Consider the following 16,386-nt stretch of genomic DNA (forward strand, 5'->3'; position numbering starts at 1 on the left):
AGAACGGAGCCAAAGAAAGTCTTATTTTTGCTTTCACATGCAGGTAGAGTCAGCCTACCATGTAATTCTGTATCAGAAGAAAACTCTATAAGCTAACAGCCTGCTCCATCTTTCATAACTGATCAAATAAGGCACTGCCTAATAGCAAGAAGGTTGGAAGAAATTTTAATAATATCAGGTTATTGAACCAGTGAAATACGAGAACATGACAGACCTCTCCTTGCAGGATGTTCAATTACTTTTACATTATTGCTGACTCAAGGGAGGGGGTCCTGGGCTTATCTTTCATAAGCAAAATCACAGAGCTAGAGGCCAACAGATATTGAGCATCCATGTCAAGTCACCAGGCCAACCCTTTCTTTTAATCTTTAATTTGTGTAGCATTTCCTAGATCTGTTCCTTAGGTGTTTACCTTTTTTTTTCTTTTTTTTCTTTCTTCTTTCTAGAAGGCTCTGAATAGTGGCCATTTAGCTTCTGCTACGGTTTACCAGTTTTCCCATCACAAGTTGGAAGAAGTAATAACTGGCCCAGGAGACCAGAACAGAGATATTACCTCAACAGATGAAGATGGATCTCAAGGCTGAGAGTGTCAATGTCTAGCACAGACCTGGGCTGAGGAGTGTTTTCTTTAATAGCAATGAAGAGAGGTGGAATAAGTTCCTGTCTCTGCCACTGCCCTTCAGAACAAGTAGGTGAAGGTATTCAGGTAGTACATCCAGGCTGATGCTAAATGGTTTACAGTAACTGTGTCTAAAGAGCTAATGATTATAAACTGAAGTCTGAAATAATTATGTACCATGAAATGGCGGAGATCTGGTGAGACTTTGATTGTGGTGTGTGAAGAAGTAATCCATCTTGCAAATTGGCCAGCTGGTTAGCTGTTTCTTGAATCAAACCAGTCTGGATTGTGTAGATGAACATTTTTCTCATTCATATACTGTTCATATCCTTTGAACAGAGCGTGGTTATTTTTAATTTTCCAGCTAAGTATTTAATCTGGTGGTATGACCGGTTTTGAAACTTTCGGTCTCCTCTGCCCAGTTGTACTGGTTTTTATTTATTACTTCAATGTGTTTTAGTGTCCAGGGGATAATCAAACAGCAAATCTGCTCTGAACCTGTAAGTAAATGAACAGATATCATTGTATCAATGAGAAAACCAATTCCAATTTTGTCTGAATCATAGGCTTTCAAAGAAGTTAAATGATTGGAATGGAAGTGTTCATTAGGACTGAAATCCCAGTGATTTGTACACCAATGAAGTCTAACAGGGCCAAGATTTTGGCTAGAACATATGAAAAAATATGCTGCTAGTTCCATTTTCCAAAGCTGACCAAGTCTGCTGGTAACCTAATGCTATGTATTGGTTTGTAGGAAGATTTTGGACTGACGAGGTCACGGTTTCTACTTGGCCAGTGTCCTGTCATGTTTTGTGCATATTTTTATGAACATGTCACGAGACTTGTATATTAACCCCTATGCTTTAGCTGTGCTTCTTTCCACCTGTCTTTCTCTGTGGCCTCGCTTATCTCTATGTCACAGTCAAGCCAGTCCTGCAAACACCGGAAAAAAATATCAATGTCCATTAACAGTGAGGTAAGCACTAAAAAATAGATCAGGTGCTGCTTGGCTCCATCTCCAATTCTTCCCTTCTACCTTCAGCTTGCTTTTCACAATAAAAAGAAAAAGTGAAGTTTTCTGTCTCTGAAGGCTGTACACCCCAAGCACTTTCAATTGGGGAGAAACAAATTGTAATCAAGAGCCAGCTGAGTGCATATAACATTCTGTAGGAAAATACTTGTCTTTCAGTGTAAAGGAAGGCATAGATCTGTGCAAAATATGACAAATACCAGCCACAGGAAAACCTACAGCCTTTAAGACACGTTTTTAAACAATGATAACTTAGGAATTCAAAATAGGATTGATATCAAGAGCCAAGTCACACAAGGCTCATATTTTAAACACTTTCCTGTATGCCCTCTCACAATGTCAGTAGCTTAATTAAGTTTAGCTTTAAATTCTTCCAGAACAAAAAAAAAAAAAAAAAAAAAAAAAAAAAAGTGATGGAATTGCACTGGCATGCCAGTGATTTAGAAGTAGGTTATACCCAGTCAAGGGCAAGGCCCTCCTTGTTAAGTTCAGTACCAAATCAGATGTTTTACATTGTTTCAAAGCCCAAGAAAGAGAGCAAAAGCATCCTATTTTTTTTGGAAACTCTTTCCTATGAATTTGTTTAACTACCTTCTTATATGGCCTCAGAGTTCATCAAAATTTGTTCAGTGAATTCTTATCACTTGCATAAACTGTCTCAGAATTGCTATGGAAAGTATGCTGTCTGCTCCAGAGTAAAGACAGTGACTTCTTGAGGGAGAATAAAATCTGCTCCTTGTAAGACACCAGGTTAAATAGTGCCTCCAATTAAATTGGAGGAAATAGGAAAATGCCTGATGAGTTTAGTGCAGCCAACTCTTCATCCATGTGTGTTTGTTGATATCAAGGGAACCTTCCAGGGCATAATGGAAAGTAATGAAATTTATTTGTGTGTTAGAGAATTCTCTTCTTGCAGAAATTAATTCTAAGGCTACTTTCAACTTTCCGTGCTTGATCAAAAACACAGGTTAAAGGTGTGGTCAGATGTGTAGGGTGAAAAGGCCTTGATCTGACATCTCTGCAAAATATTGAAAAACAGTGTGACATTTACCATTTTCATAGTATGCTAAACCCCGAACTGAATGTATTTGGGCACTTTGTAGCTGTTGCTGTAATGGCTTATCTGAAACAGAAATATTGCTGGGACATTGCTCTTTTTACCTTCCTATTTTCCACTCATTAAAAGCAAAATATAGGACAGAAAAGAACTGACTATGGCAAACCAACATTTCCAGATGCTGGTAAATAATATTGACTTCTGAAGATATATTTCAACCCATCTCATCGCAGATTCTTATGATATCAAGTGCCATGTCTCCAGTGCTTAGAACTAATGAGAGTCAAGTATTTTCCTCTCCTAAGTATGCCTTAAAATCCTAACTGATCACTTAAGGCAAGACTCAAACCTTAACAGTGCTGAAATGGGGAATGCAGGGACATCTGAGTAACATGCTGGAAGATGAAGGGCTTAAAGGGTTTACAAATAGTTTTAAAACATAGTTGTGCTGGTTTGGGCTGGGATAGAGTTAATTTTCTTCGTAGTAGCTAGTATGAGGCTATGTTTTGGATTTACGCTGAACACAGTGTTGATAATATTGAGATGTTTTAGTTACTGCTGAGCAGTGCTTATGCACAGACCTTTTCTGCTTCTCAGCCCACCCCACCAGCGAGTAGTCTGGGAGTGCACAAGAAGTTCGGAGGGGACACAGACAGGACAGCTGACCCCCAACTGACCAAAGGGATATTCCATTCCATACGACGTCATGCTCAGCATATAAAGCTGGGGGAAGAAGGAGGAAGGGAGGGATGTTCAGAGTGATGGTGTTTGTCTTCCCAAGTAACCGTTATGTGTGATGGAGCCCTGCTTTCCTGGGGATGGCTGATGAGAAGTGGTGAATGAATTCCTTGTCCTGCTTTGCTTGCATGTGTGGCTTTTGCTTTACCTAATAAACTGTCTTTATCTCAACCCACAAGTTTTATCACTTTGACTCTTCCGATTCTCTCGCCCATCCCACTGCAGGGGAGTGAGTGAGTGGCTGCGTGGTGCTGAGCTGCTGGCTGGGGTTAAACCATGACAATAGTAAACATCAGAATTCAATGGGTCTTTATGTGTACAGAATGTGTCATGGCAAATGTGCACTGCACGGGTGATAATGAATGGATTTCTGTTCCCTAGAGACTGACAGACCGGTTTGTGGGTGCTCTCTGTTTTGGCAAAACTGTAAGTGAGAGATACTTCCAGTTCTCTATAAATTCAGATGCATTATAGAGCTATCTTTCACCAAGTGCTTCTTCCTCTAACATTTAAACTTCCAGAGGTTGCCTGACCATGTATTGATTTATGCTTCTGTTCCTTTTTATTTTAAATGCAAGCTTTCTTTTGCAGCTTCTCTATTTTACCTGCATATGGGTAAGCTTCTATTTTTAACATGTCCATGCCAGATTCTTTTTGATCATTAGTAAACCTGTCTCATTAGTTGCCTATTCTAGACATTAAATTTTCAATGCTACTGCTAGCAGAACATATGTTCAGTCATTGCAGTTTTATTGTGTTTCCTAAGGCAATTTTACAAGAGAAGATTCTCTTAAATTTGGTCTTTTAGTTTAATTTGGTAAAAACATGATCTTTTCATTTTTATTTTACTTTTATTCCTAAGTTAATTAATGGTATTCTGTTTGCTACACCCAGTGAAACTGATAAACATGCCTACACTCCATTGCAACTGAGAATATAAAGGAGCCCCTTGGTGTCTAATTATAGCAAGTAAGAAAGAGGACTGCAGCCAGAACTGATTTATGGACTAGTGCATCATGTAGTCCACCTACTGTAAGTCACTGAATTTCTAAATGGTAGCCCATGGAGGTTAAAAATTTACAGTACTTTTCCATATTTTCTTTTCATTCCAACAAAACACTTAGCCAGGAGGTAGAAGGTTATTTTGTATTAATATGCCTTTTCTCATTGTAGGGAAAAAGAGAATCTTCTGAGAGCAGTATAAGGATAATCCTCATTAAGACATTATTAACAAGGCATATTATTATAATTGTTAAAGCCATTGCCCTTGATTATAAATGAGTAAATTGGTTAATGAGAACAGTAGTTAATTTGGGGTATTATTGCCAAACAGGGAAATTATATGAAAGTTAAATACATCACAGTGGTTCTTCTACAGAATTAAAGATCTGGGAGGAAAGAGATTAAGGAGAGTATGAGAAAGTAAGAGTCATAAAGTAGAAGTACATTTTAAAAAGTGTATTGCAAGAGTCTATTAAATAAAACTGAATAAAAGTCAATGGTGCATATTTACTGTTGAAACTCATCTGAAGCTACTTCTTGCAAGACAGTAGACAGAAAATTTCAAACTCCAGCATTGTGCTGAAATGTTGTGTAATCATAGGGCCATCTGGTAGGGATAAAATTTGCCCCCTGCATTTATCTTAAGATCCAGGCCTCACATCTGTCCTTGCTCAAGCTTCTCCTTGCACATGTTGGTGAGTTTTATCCACTATAATAACTATAATTGTTTTGAGCAGCTCTTTGCTATAAGGGTTAGATTTTGCCTGGCTTTTGCAGGCTTAATTGTACTTCCTTTCCCAGATAGCTCTGCTGGAAATTACATGTCTTCCTGCCAAGAACTTCTTGTGAGGGAAAACAGTGCAGATACGCAAATGCTTCGGTCTAAATCTGGTCCCAGATTGGATAACCCCCAGGAAGACATGGCTGAATTAGGCTCAGGTTTGAAATGGCATTTCTCTTATAGGACCTTATTTGAAAAACACCTCATTTTGTTGAAGGATCTTTTATCCAAGTTGAAGACCAATGTGCGTGAAGTATACATTTATTTATGCTTCTGCAATGCATTTCAAGGAGAATCTGCAAGGCCCGTGCCCATGCTGTACCCCTGAACAGGGCTCTATATAGTCTATGCTGCCTCTCATTTCCAACTTTGGTGTCCCAAATGTTGGTCATCCTAAGTATTGGGTCCCCAGTGTATCCCAGGTACTGGAGTTGAACGTGGTGAAGTATGGCAAAGGCAAAAAGAGGGGCATCTATAAATACATAAGTGGCATAAGGAAGACTAATGAAAATGTGGCTCTGCTGCTGAATAAGTCAGAGACCTTTGCAACACATGATTGGGAAACAGGATGAGGTACTGAATGCTTTCCTCACCTCTGTCTTTAATAGTAAGAGCAACCTTCAGAAATCTAAGAACTTGGAGATCAGGGGGAAGGTTTGGAGCAAGGAAGACTTACCCTTGGTGGAAGAGGATCAGGTTAAAGAATACTTAAGCAAACTGGAGATACTTAAGTCCATGTGCCCTCATGAGATGCACTGAGTGCTGAGGAAGATTGTTGATGTCGTTGTGAGGCCATTCTCAGTAATCTTTGAATGATTATGGAGACTGGGAGAGGTGTCTAAGGACTAGAAGAAAGCAAACACCACTCCTGTCTTCAAAAATGGAAAGAAGGAGGACCCAAGGAACAGGCTGGTCAGCCTCACCTTGATCCCTGGGAAGGTGATGGAGCAGCTAAACCTGGAAACCATTTGCAGGCACATAAAGGATGGGAAGGTCATCAGGAGTAGTCAGCATGGATTCACAAAAGGGAAGTCATGCTTGACCAACCTGATAACCTTCATGATGAAATGAGTGGCTTGGTAGATGAGGGGAGAGCAGTCGATACTGTCTACCTTGCTATCAGTAAGGCTTTCAACACTGTCTCCTGTAACATCCTCAATGAGAAACTGGTGGAGTGTGGGCTACATGAATAGACAGTGACAACTGGAAGCTGGCTGAATGGCCAGGCCCCGAGGGTGATGATCAGTGATATGAAATTTAGACGGAATCCAGTAGCTAGTGGTGTACCCCAATGGTCAATACTAGGTCTAATCCTATTTAACATCTTCATTAATGGTCTGGATGTTGGGATAGAGTGTACCCTCAGCAAGTTTGCTGATGACACAAAACTGGGAGGAGTGGCTGATAAACCAGAGGGTTGTGCTCTGATCCAGAGGGACCTCAACAGGTTGGAGAAATGGACTGACAGGAACCTCATGAAGTTGAACAGAGGGAAGTGCAAAGTCCTGCACCTCCTGGGGAGGAACAACCCCATGCACTGATATATGCTGGGGTCTGACTATCTGGAAAGCAGTTTTGTAGAAAAGGACCTGGGGGTCCTCGTAGACACCAAGTTGGACATGAGCCAGTGATGTGCCCTTGTGGCATAGAAGGCAAATGGTATCCTGGGCTGCATTAGGAGGGGTGTGGCCAGCAGGTCGAGGAAGGTGATCCTTCCCCTCTTCTCAGAGCTAGTGAGGCCACACCTGGAGTAATGTGTCCAGTGCTGGGCTCCTCAATACAGGAGAGACACGGACATACTGGAGAGAGTCCAACAAAGGGGCATGAAAATGGTTAAGACACTGGAGCATCTCACATGTGAGGCAAGGCTGAGAGAGCTGGGACTGTTTTGCCAAGAGAAGAGAAGGCTCAGGGATATTGGGGAGATATCATCGAAGTGTATAAATGCCTGAATGGAGGGTGTAAAGAACACACAGCCAGGCTGTTGTCAGTGATTCCCAGTGGCAGGGTAAGAGGCAATGGGCACAGACAGAAACACAGGAGATTCTGTCTGTACATCAGGAATTACTTTTACTGTGAGGATGATGGAGCACAGGCATAGGTTGCCCAGAGAGGTTGTGGAGTCTTCATCCTTGGAGATATTCAAAAGCTGTCTGCACATGGTTCTGGTCAACTAGCTCTAGGTGATCCTGCTTGAGCAGGGGGGTTTGACCAGATGACCTCCAGAGGTCCCTTCCAACCCAAACCATTCTGTGATTCTGTGATTTCTTTTAGGCAGCTGAAATTCAGCATGGGAAAGTTGGGGTTGGTAACCTAATAATCATACCTGCCTTTGCAGCAAAAAACGGTTCTGCAGAGAAGGAAATTGCCTTATTACTTCTGCCTGGAAACCACACATATGGAGGTAGGTGTCCACACTACCACAGAGCTCAGTGCCAGGCCCAACCCAACAGCCAGGAGAGTCATCTTGGAAGGTCCCTGAGTGCAGAAGAAAAGACTAAGTTATCTCTTGAGAAATATCATCAATGCCTCTTTGGAGTTTGCTTCTTCAGGTAAATAATGTGGACAAGATGCTTGTTCGGCTTGGAGTGTGCCTAGGGCCACTCTCTATGGCAGGGTAGGTATAATCCAGCAAATAAAACAAGGTAGCAAAGGTACAGAATTGGTACACCTGTAATCATGCTGTGTATTTGTAAGTTTGATCCACAAGGAAATCTGTCCAGACTAGGGTCATTAAGAGCAGCATGACAGGCTTTTTGACTTTGGAGTTCTTTGCATCTCTTTAGGTGCAAAGAGACTATGCGCCCAATGCCTTTAATTTAATGGGACGCAGGCTATGCCCTGGGGCAGTTTGTCAATCAGCTGCCTCCAGCCTGCAGGCAGGGTTAACCCTGGAGATGAAGTGATAGGAGGTTACAGCACTGGCAACACACTTCTTAGCTTGTGTTAGTCTCAATTTAAAGCAAGAAAGATGCACAATTCAAGGCCTTCATGAATTACATTTGCAAATTTCTTGTTAGTGGTCTGTGGAATATTTGAGAATATAAGGTGTACAGCTGGAGTTGCACTAGAAGCACTAGGTGTGGGCACTTGAGAGCACTGGCACTGTCAACTGTAATTATTAATTTTCTATGGGGTGAACAGCCTGGGGCACAGACTGTTATTTATAGTGGCATGTGCAATGGACTGCTTAGTTTCCAGATGAAATTGTAACAAAAAACACAGATGGAGTGATCACATCCCACCCACCCTAATTCTTCTTGAAATTCCTAATGAAGTATTTTCTCTTCCAGCTTTCCCCTTTATAAAAACAATAAAATATTCTGTGGAGTGTTGTTGAGGAGAGGAGGAGGGGCTGTATGGCTCCCAAGTGACACCTCAGGAGCGGCTAGTTTTTGATGTACATTGATAAACTTTATACTGGACCTATAAATGACTGAGGCTTTCTTCAATTTGAGAGCTGCTTTGGAAACCTGAAGGTATGGCAAGAGTGGGTGGAGAGGGAAGGGCAGGAGGTCCGTACTGAACAGTGTTTTCCATTCAGTTGCAGAAAGCAAATCCACAGCATGCTGCCAATTTCCTGTCATTTGTTTAGTGGTGGTGGCATACTGTGGAGCACCAAGCTGAGCATCCTGTAGATCTCTTGCATGAAAAATGTGTGGGAAGATGATGATACATGTCTTGTAACAAAACAACACATAAGGGCTGTGCATCACTGAAATCTCTTTCTATCTCTTCATTTTTCAGAATTACACTGAAGAAGAGTTTGAGTTTGTCTTACTAAAGCTGCAAAACAATTTGGTTCTTATGCGAGATAATAAAAAAAAATTCTGCCAAAACCACAATGTGCTGGAAAAATTAAATATCAGATCATAGCTCTGTGAAAAGAGTAATGTGGATTAGCCACAGACTGTTAACTCCCATGAATACTGTATAGCTGGGGCACCTCTTCTTTTCTCTGATCTCATCTATCAGAGATTGTTCTGGTGATGTGTTTCCTTTCATATCTCACTTTAAAAAAGCAGTCAATCAATATTTGTTCTTCTGTTTTCCCACATTGCCATAAGCTAATGTGATGTTCTTTATCTTGCTGAATGTAAGAACAAAAATCCTAGAGCTGTTGCTCTCCTCCTAACCTCTCTTTCAGGGTCACCACAAGAACTGCTCATGGCTTGCTCTGCAAAGCTGAAGGCCCAGGAGGGCTACTACATTTCCTTCTAGTCCTTCATAACCATTTCCTTTTTAGCTTAAGTAGCTCTCAGCTTTCCAGCAGTCTTTAGCCTTTTGTTCCTCAGTTGCTTCAGCAATGTCTAGGCTATTTTGAGGGGAGAGAAGGAATTTGTCTGAGAATAAAGGACACCCTTTGGGCCTCCTTCCTACTGAGGGAAGGTTAATATATTAACATAAAGCAAATAACTGGCAGTTTTGGCCAGGCATTTCCATGGCCTCTTTCATGGCAGTGTCTAAATGCCTCACAACTATCTGTGAATTTATTCTTACTGTGCTACAGTCAGCTTCACAAGTCATTATTGTTAACCCTACCTCCCTATAAAAATATATAGAAATATTAATTAATTTTGCTCAGATCACACCCAGAAAGTTTCCAATGAAACAGAGAAGTTGGGCTCAAGTCTGATTCAACAGCCAGTATTTTAACAAGCTCTCCTGGTTTGCCTCGTGGGGCTCCGCTTTTTCCTAAGGAGGGTATGCACGCTGAAAGGCTGGGGGTTGACCCTTTTATGCCAAGTCCCTTATAAAACTCATCTTGGAGTGAGATATAAACTTAAAGCTTTTTCAGTTTATTTTGGACATCTTCAAACCACCAGGACCCAAGCTGTGCACACAGGGGAACCCATCACAGATTTCCTGAGATGTGAAAGAGAATCTTGACTCCAGAGCTGCTAGAAATAGGCAATGTGTCAGCCAGAGAAGGAAAATCCTGCATAAAATTCATTCTGAATCAAGCTACATCAGGAACAAGACAGCTGAGATCAAACAACTTCTCCCCAAGATAAATTATAGAGAAACTAGCTAAAGGCTAGCTGCAGGCTCACATAATTGAAGCTAATATGCTAATTGTAGCAAAGCCTGGACTCCAGCCAGGATATAAAGCTGTGTTGCAGCACTGGTAGATGATCTCCAAGCATTAATGGGTACAGAGAGATCTCTTTCCCTACAGCCTCTGTTTATATCTTGTCTTTGTCACCATGAGATGCTGCTGTCTCACTCAGGGATGCCTAAATATGCTATAGTCACGACAGCTGTTATGGGTGGGAGCTACCCAATGAACTGCAACAGGAAATTACCCCTCCATCCTTAGACTTAGAAGATCCAGCTATTTCTCTGATTTTCTTCAAAGATAGCAATGGGCCACACTTTGAACTGGTGAGATAACATAGACCACAAGCAAGCAATAGGCAGAGGTGATACAGGATTATGATGGTGTCCCAAAGCCTGCATATGATCAGCCTGTGAAGAAGGCCCAAGGAGCCAAAAGGACTCTAGAACAGAGAGGGATAATACTGGTGAACATCTGCCCTAAACCGGCCAGTACGGCAATCCCTTGTTGGGGGGGATCTCATGTGGCATTGTTCATGAATAATGTTTTCTAACATCTCCATTTGCCCCAAAGTCTCCATCCCTTCCTGATGAATGATGACCTATCTGTAGTTAATCACTTCTCCAATGGCAATGTGACATCCTGGAGCACTGACCCTTTGGCCAGTAAATCCTAGTAATACAAACCACTGCTTGGCATATCCTCAGTGCCCAGGCTCCCATGGCACATACAACTAGTGCTTCACTCTCAGCAAGGAACTCCAGATAAAGTTCAGGATGTGGGTTCATGGCTATCTAAGACGCAAAGCTACCTGACTGGGGTCTTCTGATAACTTTGACTAACAATGTATTTCCTTTACTAGACCTGTAGTTGCTGATTTTGCTTCCCTAAACTGAAGAAGTGGTGCTAAGACATGTAGTGTGTCCGAGCTCCACAGGTAATAACAGGTACTTTCCTGTGTATATCAAATATGCTTTCAGGCACCTTCACACATGGATTAAGCTTGGCAGTGCTACAAATGACACAGTAACTTCTGCACAATGTATACATATTGCTGTGGGCACAGAGGACACTGGATGACAAGATCTGTAAGGAGCAGAGAGCAAATCTGAGGCAGGTATGTGTGTATGAAACATACCTCAGTTTTCTGTGTATCTTGATCCTCCAGGAAAAAGGCATATTGGTCAAAGCTATAAGTGGTGTTTTTCCACTCGAATTGCTGCCATTCTCAGCTCTCTTCTCACTGGGCTGTCCTACCTGGGCAGCTGCAGAAACCCTTCCCTCAGCCAAGGGAAATACTGGAATTTCTATTGCAGATGAACCTGTGACTTCACAGGTTTGGTCTGAATGTTGTTAGTACCTTTGGCTATAAAGGGATCATTTTATTATTATTGCAGTTCTGGACTATGCATGGGACAGGGCAGGTCTGAATCTGTAAGCCAAGGGCATATCTAATTGCATCTCTTACATTAAGATGGCAAACCTTTCCCATTCAAAAGAGTAAGTGTTGCAAACACTGTTCTATCCCAAATCAAGGTCAATTATAAGATTGCAGCAGGCAGTATTTTTCAATAAAATATCACTGACAGGAATGAAACTATATTATTTTGCAAAGTTATTAAGTTACAGAAAGCAATAAAGGGGGGGAAAAAAAAGCTGTGAAAAACCACAAAATGGTCCGTCCTCTCAAATGTGTAGGAGGAATGCCTAAGCACAGTTTCTTATCACTGTATTCTGCTCAGTAACACAAAGCTGGTGGAAAAGATGATGGAATTTTTGGAGTACCAACAATTACTGTGTTAGTATATGAAGCTTACGTGTAAATGGAAATGTGGGGGACATATCCATTCTAGATTAGTTTATGTGATTTAGCAGTCTGACATTTCATTTTCTTTGTTAATGAAGTAGTTGTCAGTATGTCTTGTGGCAAACCAAAAGATGATGCTGGTACTCTGTCAGAACTGTTATGTTAGTTAATTAGTTTTACTCAGGGTTAAAACTATGAGGTAGCTGTATGTGCGAGATGGATATCAGTTCCTAGCGATTTCTCTAAAATGCATCACTGAAACACATGTAGCCAGATAATTCCCTGGTGACACTGCCCTGGTGTAAAAACACCCATTTCTGTAGGGGCAATTGTTTAGAAGTGCAAAATTGTTCGAAATTTACTCCTAAAATAAGCAGCAATATTGCTTAGCATGAGGTTTGGCCACTTCCATTCACAAGGGCTCTGTAACATTTCCCATTAGCAACTATCTGCTCACACCAGCAGAGCAGCTATTTGATGCTGAGGCTGCTATGACAGGTCCTTGAACATATAAATAGAATCATGCTTCATAAATGTGACAGTATCACATGGTTGAATGCATGGAAGTGCTGAAGTGGGAAAAATTTCTTTTACCCCATAATTACGTGTGTGCTAATATTACATTCAGTGAAGTGGCAGGCCTGGTTAAACTCAAGAATGAAGCACTTGTGGCAAGTTTTAATTTAAACTATAACTGTGGTAAAATTATTAAATCAAGGTTTGTGATGTACATGGGTACTGGCATTGTATCTGTGCACGTACCCAATGCATCTTGTCTTCGGCTCCCTGGGTGATCCAGAAAGTCCCTAGATGGTCTCCATGTAGATGAGGCAATGGACTGACTTGAGACAAGGTGATAGACTGATCTCTTACTTGCTTCACAGCAAAGCAACTGACTGTTACAGCTATCCAGGTAGGAATTTCAAACAATTGCCTGCTGTGCCTAGACCAGTTGATAGGCACTATTTGTATGCTTCACTGTGTTGGTGAATTCCCTGGGTGCAGGAATCCTGAGCAGTCCAGGGATACCCCCGGTTCCTGCAGTAGGTGAGGGAACTGGACAAACTGTACATGGACAGTTTTAAAGAGTCAGCAGAACACAGATGCAGAAATGTCTTTGGAGGTGTTCAAGATTTAACTAGGCAACTACCCAAGCAACCTGAACTAATTAAGGGGGGGAGGGGGCAGCAGGAGGTTGGATTAGATGACCTTCATAAGTCCCCTCCAACCTAACTTATTTTCTAATTCTATGGTTGTGGATGTCATGTCCCTGGAAGCGTTCAAGGCCAGGTTGGATGGGGCTTTAGGCAACCTGGTCTAGTGGAGCGTGTCCCTGCCCACGGCAGGGGGCTTGGAACTGTATGATCTTTGAGGTCCCTTCCAACCCAAACCATTCTATGATTCTATGATAGTAGGACATTCTTTGTACATAGTATGAAAGTTAGAAGTTGTTTTGTGCATTTTTTAAGATTATAAATAGAAATGGATCATTCATGTACTGTAGTCATAATGTAGGACCACAGACCAGCTGGACTGTGAGAAATCATCAGAACAGATTGTGGCATCCCACCTCGATCCAGTTGAAGATGCTGTTGCAAGAATGCTTGCAATGGAGACTCTCATACAGGCAGCAACTGACCATTGTGTTTGAAAGATTTGATTCCCCACATGAGTGAAAATGTTTATGCAAAAGATCTCAGTGTATTAGGTTTAACAAATGTTCTGTCCATAGTTATTTGTGCAGTGCAGCCCTGCAAGCTTTCACTGACTGGAAACAGCTGAGCTAATGGAAATTTTGTGGACCACCAGAAATTAAGTGGGTTTTTCTCCGCCTCTGACATTGTGCTTCTGGTCCTGCTTTGCACAGGAACATGGGAATGGATGGGATCTTGCAGGTCCTGAGTGCTTCTCAGAACCCATTCAAGTTTCCCATTGTGTGATTAGGAATGAAGGAGTTGGGCAAGACTGGGTCAGTTCCAAGTGGTTTTCTTGTAGGTTGGCTTCTTTCCCATCAATATGGCCTATTTACTTTGCAATGAAGAATACTGATTTTCTTTAAGAAAAAGAGATACAGGGGGAAAAAATGTTGTTAGTCTAAAAAAAAAACCAACAAAAACACCCAACCCAAAAAATTCAGTTTGCTTTCTAACATCTAAAGAAAGTCTTTGACATAACAAAGCCCTTGTCATATTTTTTGGTCACAGTTTATGAGAACAAAAGCTCATACTGATGCTGCGTCATGATGGTGGTAGTGGTGTGTCCATATGCATGTAGGCGGAGGTGTATGGCACCACTTCTCAAAGTCTGTGAGTGGTTGTGGCTGTCCTGTAGGGCTTATTCTGCTGTCGTGTTGATTTCTTTCTGACAGTGCAGCTGTTGGTGCTGTTGGCCACAGGCCCTGTGACAAGCCATGGTGTGACTCTACGCCCCTCCATCCAACTCCACCATCCCTCAGTCTCTGGGCCTCCATCTGCTCTCCCTTCCTCAGGCTCCAAAAAGTCCTGTGAGCTCCCGCCCCACGGTCCACACCTTGCCCCTAACCTGCCTTTGCTCTTTCTCTCACCTGGCTCCACATCCCAGTTCTCCTCTTCTAACAGCTCAGCTGTTGACTTCCCCTCTCCTCTCCCTTTGTCTAACTGACCTCAGTTCTGTGCCCTTTCTAAGGGAGGATTCTTTACCTGATAGCACTTGTGTCAGCAATGTCATCTCCTCTTGCAATTGGATCTGGCCAAGAGGAATATTTAGCCAGAATGGAAGTGACTTGGCATAATGCATTGGTAAATTGTGTGAACTTGTGGCACTTGGTCTATAGCAATGGAAAAGATTTGAATAGAAACTTGTAAGCAGGTCCTGGTTTCTTCTCTTTACAGCAATTATTCAGATGACATAAATACTTCCATGATTTTTTTTTCTTTCTGTTTTACTTTTCCTTGTTTTCTCCATAGTCCAGATACCACAGTAGGCTATATCTCTGTGCTATGATGAAGACTGTAATTAGTACTTATATGTGCAAGAAGATATATCTCAAGAGACCAGCAGCAGAATTTATTTTCTATCATGCACACAGACACATATATGACAATGACATATTTCAAGATGTTCCAAATATTTCCTGCTAAAAAAGACTGATTCCACATTTCTGCAACACAGTATCATATTCTGTAGGTGTGCAGACAGATTTTGCCAATGAAACTCTGGAGGCAAGAATAATTTTATGTCATTCTTGCACAGCCTATCTCATCCCAGAGATAATATCAAGAACATTTTTTCCTGAAATCCTAATAAATGCACCATTTTTTTAGACATAGCTTGATTTCATGCTGTCTTGAAAGAGTGATTGACTTTGATTTTTGAAACCCTGCACATGGCATAAATAGTGCAAAGCAATCTTTCCCATTTGTAAAGTATTATTATTATTATTAGCCCTTGGAAACTTTTATTTAATATTCTGTTTTGTGCCTCCACTGGTACTGAAAAGTGCCATTTTGATGTGTTACCTCATGGAGTGAATTACTGAAGTCAACTGAACAGCAACAAACAGAATGAAGTTCGATCTGGTTGCAGACCTGTATAATTTCACTGATGTCAGTACTATTAAACTTCTCTATGTCCAACTTGAATTGAACCCAGATCTTTATTTAGTTTGCTAGCAAGCTGTACATTTACATTCTCAGAGTCTGTTCCAATGCCAGCTGAAGTCAATGACAGTCTGCATTGACTTCAAGGGGGTTTAGATGAGGTCCCAATTCTTGGATGTGGCGACATAAACATAAAAGTTGGTTTGTTTTGTTTTGTGAAAATTATGGATGCAGGACTGTAGAGCAGATTACTATCTAGCCAATGACTGTTTCGTTGGATGGGGTTCTCTTACTGTGAGGCTGGCGCAGTCATACGTGGTAGTCAGGAGAGGTAGAGGGGGAATTATCCCTTTTGGCCAGGTTTTGTAATTTTTCCCTCCTTTGTAATAGGATTTATTTTTTACCTGATTCTGAAACTTTAACTTAAATTGATTAGAATTTACATCCACTAAGAATCTGGCCCAGAGGTTTTGGGCCTTTCTGATAAGCAGTAAAATAGAGTATATTGACAAGCCCTGCAACAGTCCTGGTTAATTGCAAGCTATTTTCCCTGATTTACAGTGCACAGCAGGGCTATCAGTTGTACCAATTCTCCAGGGCCCCGAACTTCTTACTCTACCACTTAAAAACACCTGGAACATGACATCAGTGATTCACTGGCTTCCAGCCAGCAGATTCCTGCCCTGATACATGGCCTTTTGTTGCTGATTGTCTT

The 16,386-nt window shown here is 41.4% G+C and overlaps 1 long non-coding RNA gene across 1 annotated transcript in view; it reads left to right on the top strand.

Annotated features, from left to right (window-relative positions):
- LOC142600782 (uncharacterized) overlaps positions 1-16,386 on the top strand; it is a 43,976-nt gene that overhangs the window by 5,294 nt on the left and 22,296 nt on the right. Inside the window, exon 2 of the long non-coding RNA XR_012834342.1 lies at positions 447-688. This is a non-coding gene — a long non-coding RNA (uncharacterized LOC142600782). The remainder of the gene's footprint in view (positions 1-446; positions 689-16,386) is intronic.

This window comes from Balearica regulorum, chromosome 2 (genome assembly GCF_011004875.1).
Source record: "Balearica regulorum gibbericeps isolate bBalReg1 chromosome 2, bBalReg1.pri, whole genome shotgun sequence".
In the NCBI taxonomy this organism is placed as follows: domain Eukaryota; kingdom Metazoa; phylum Chordata; class Aves; order Gruiformes; family Gruidae; genus Balearica; species Balearica regulorum.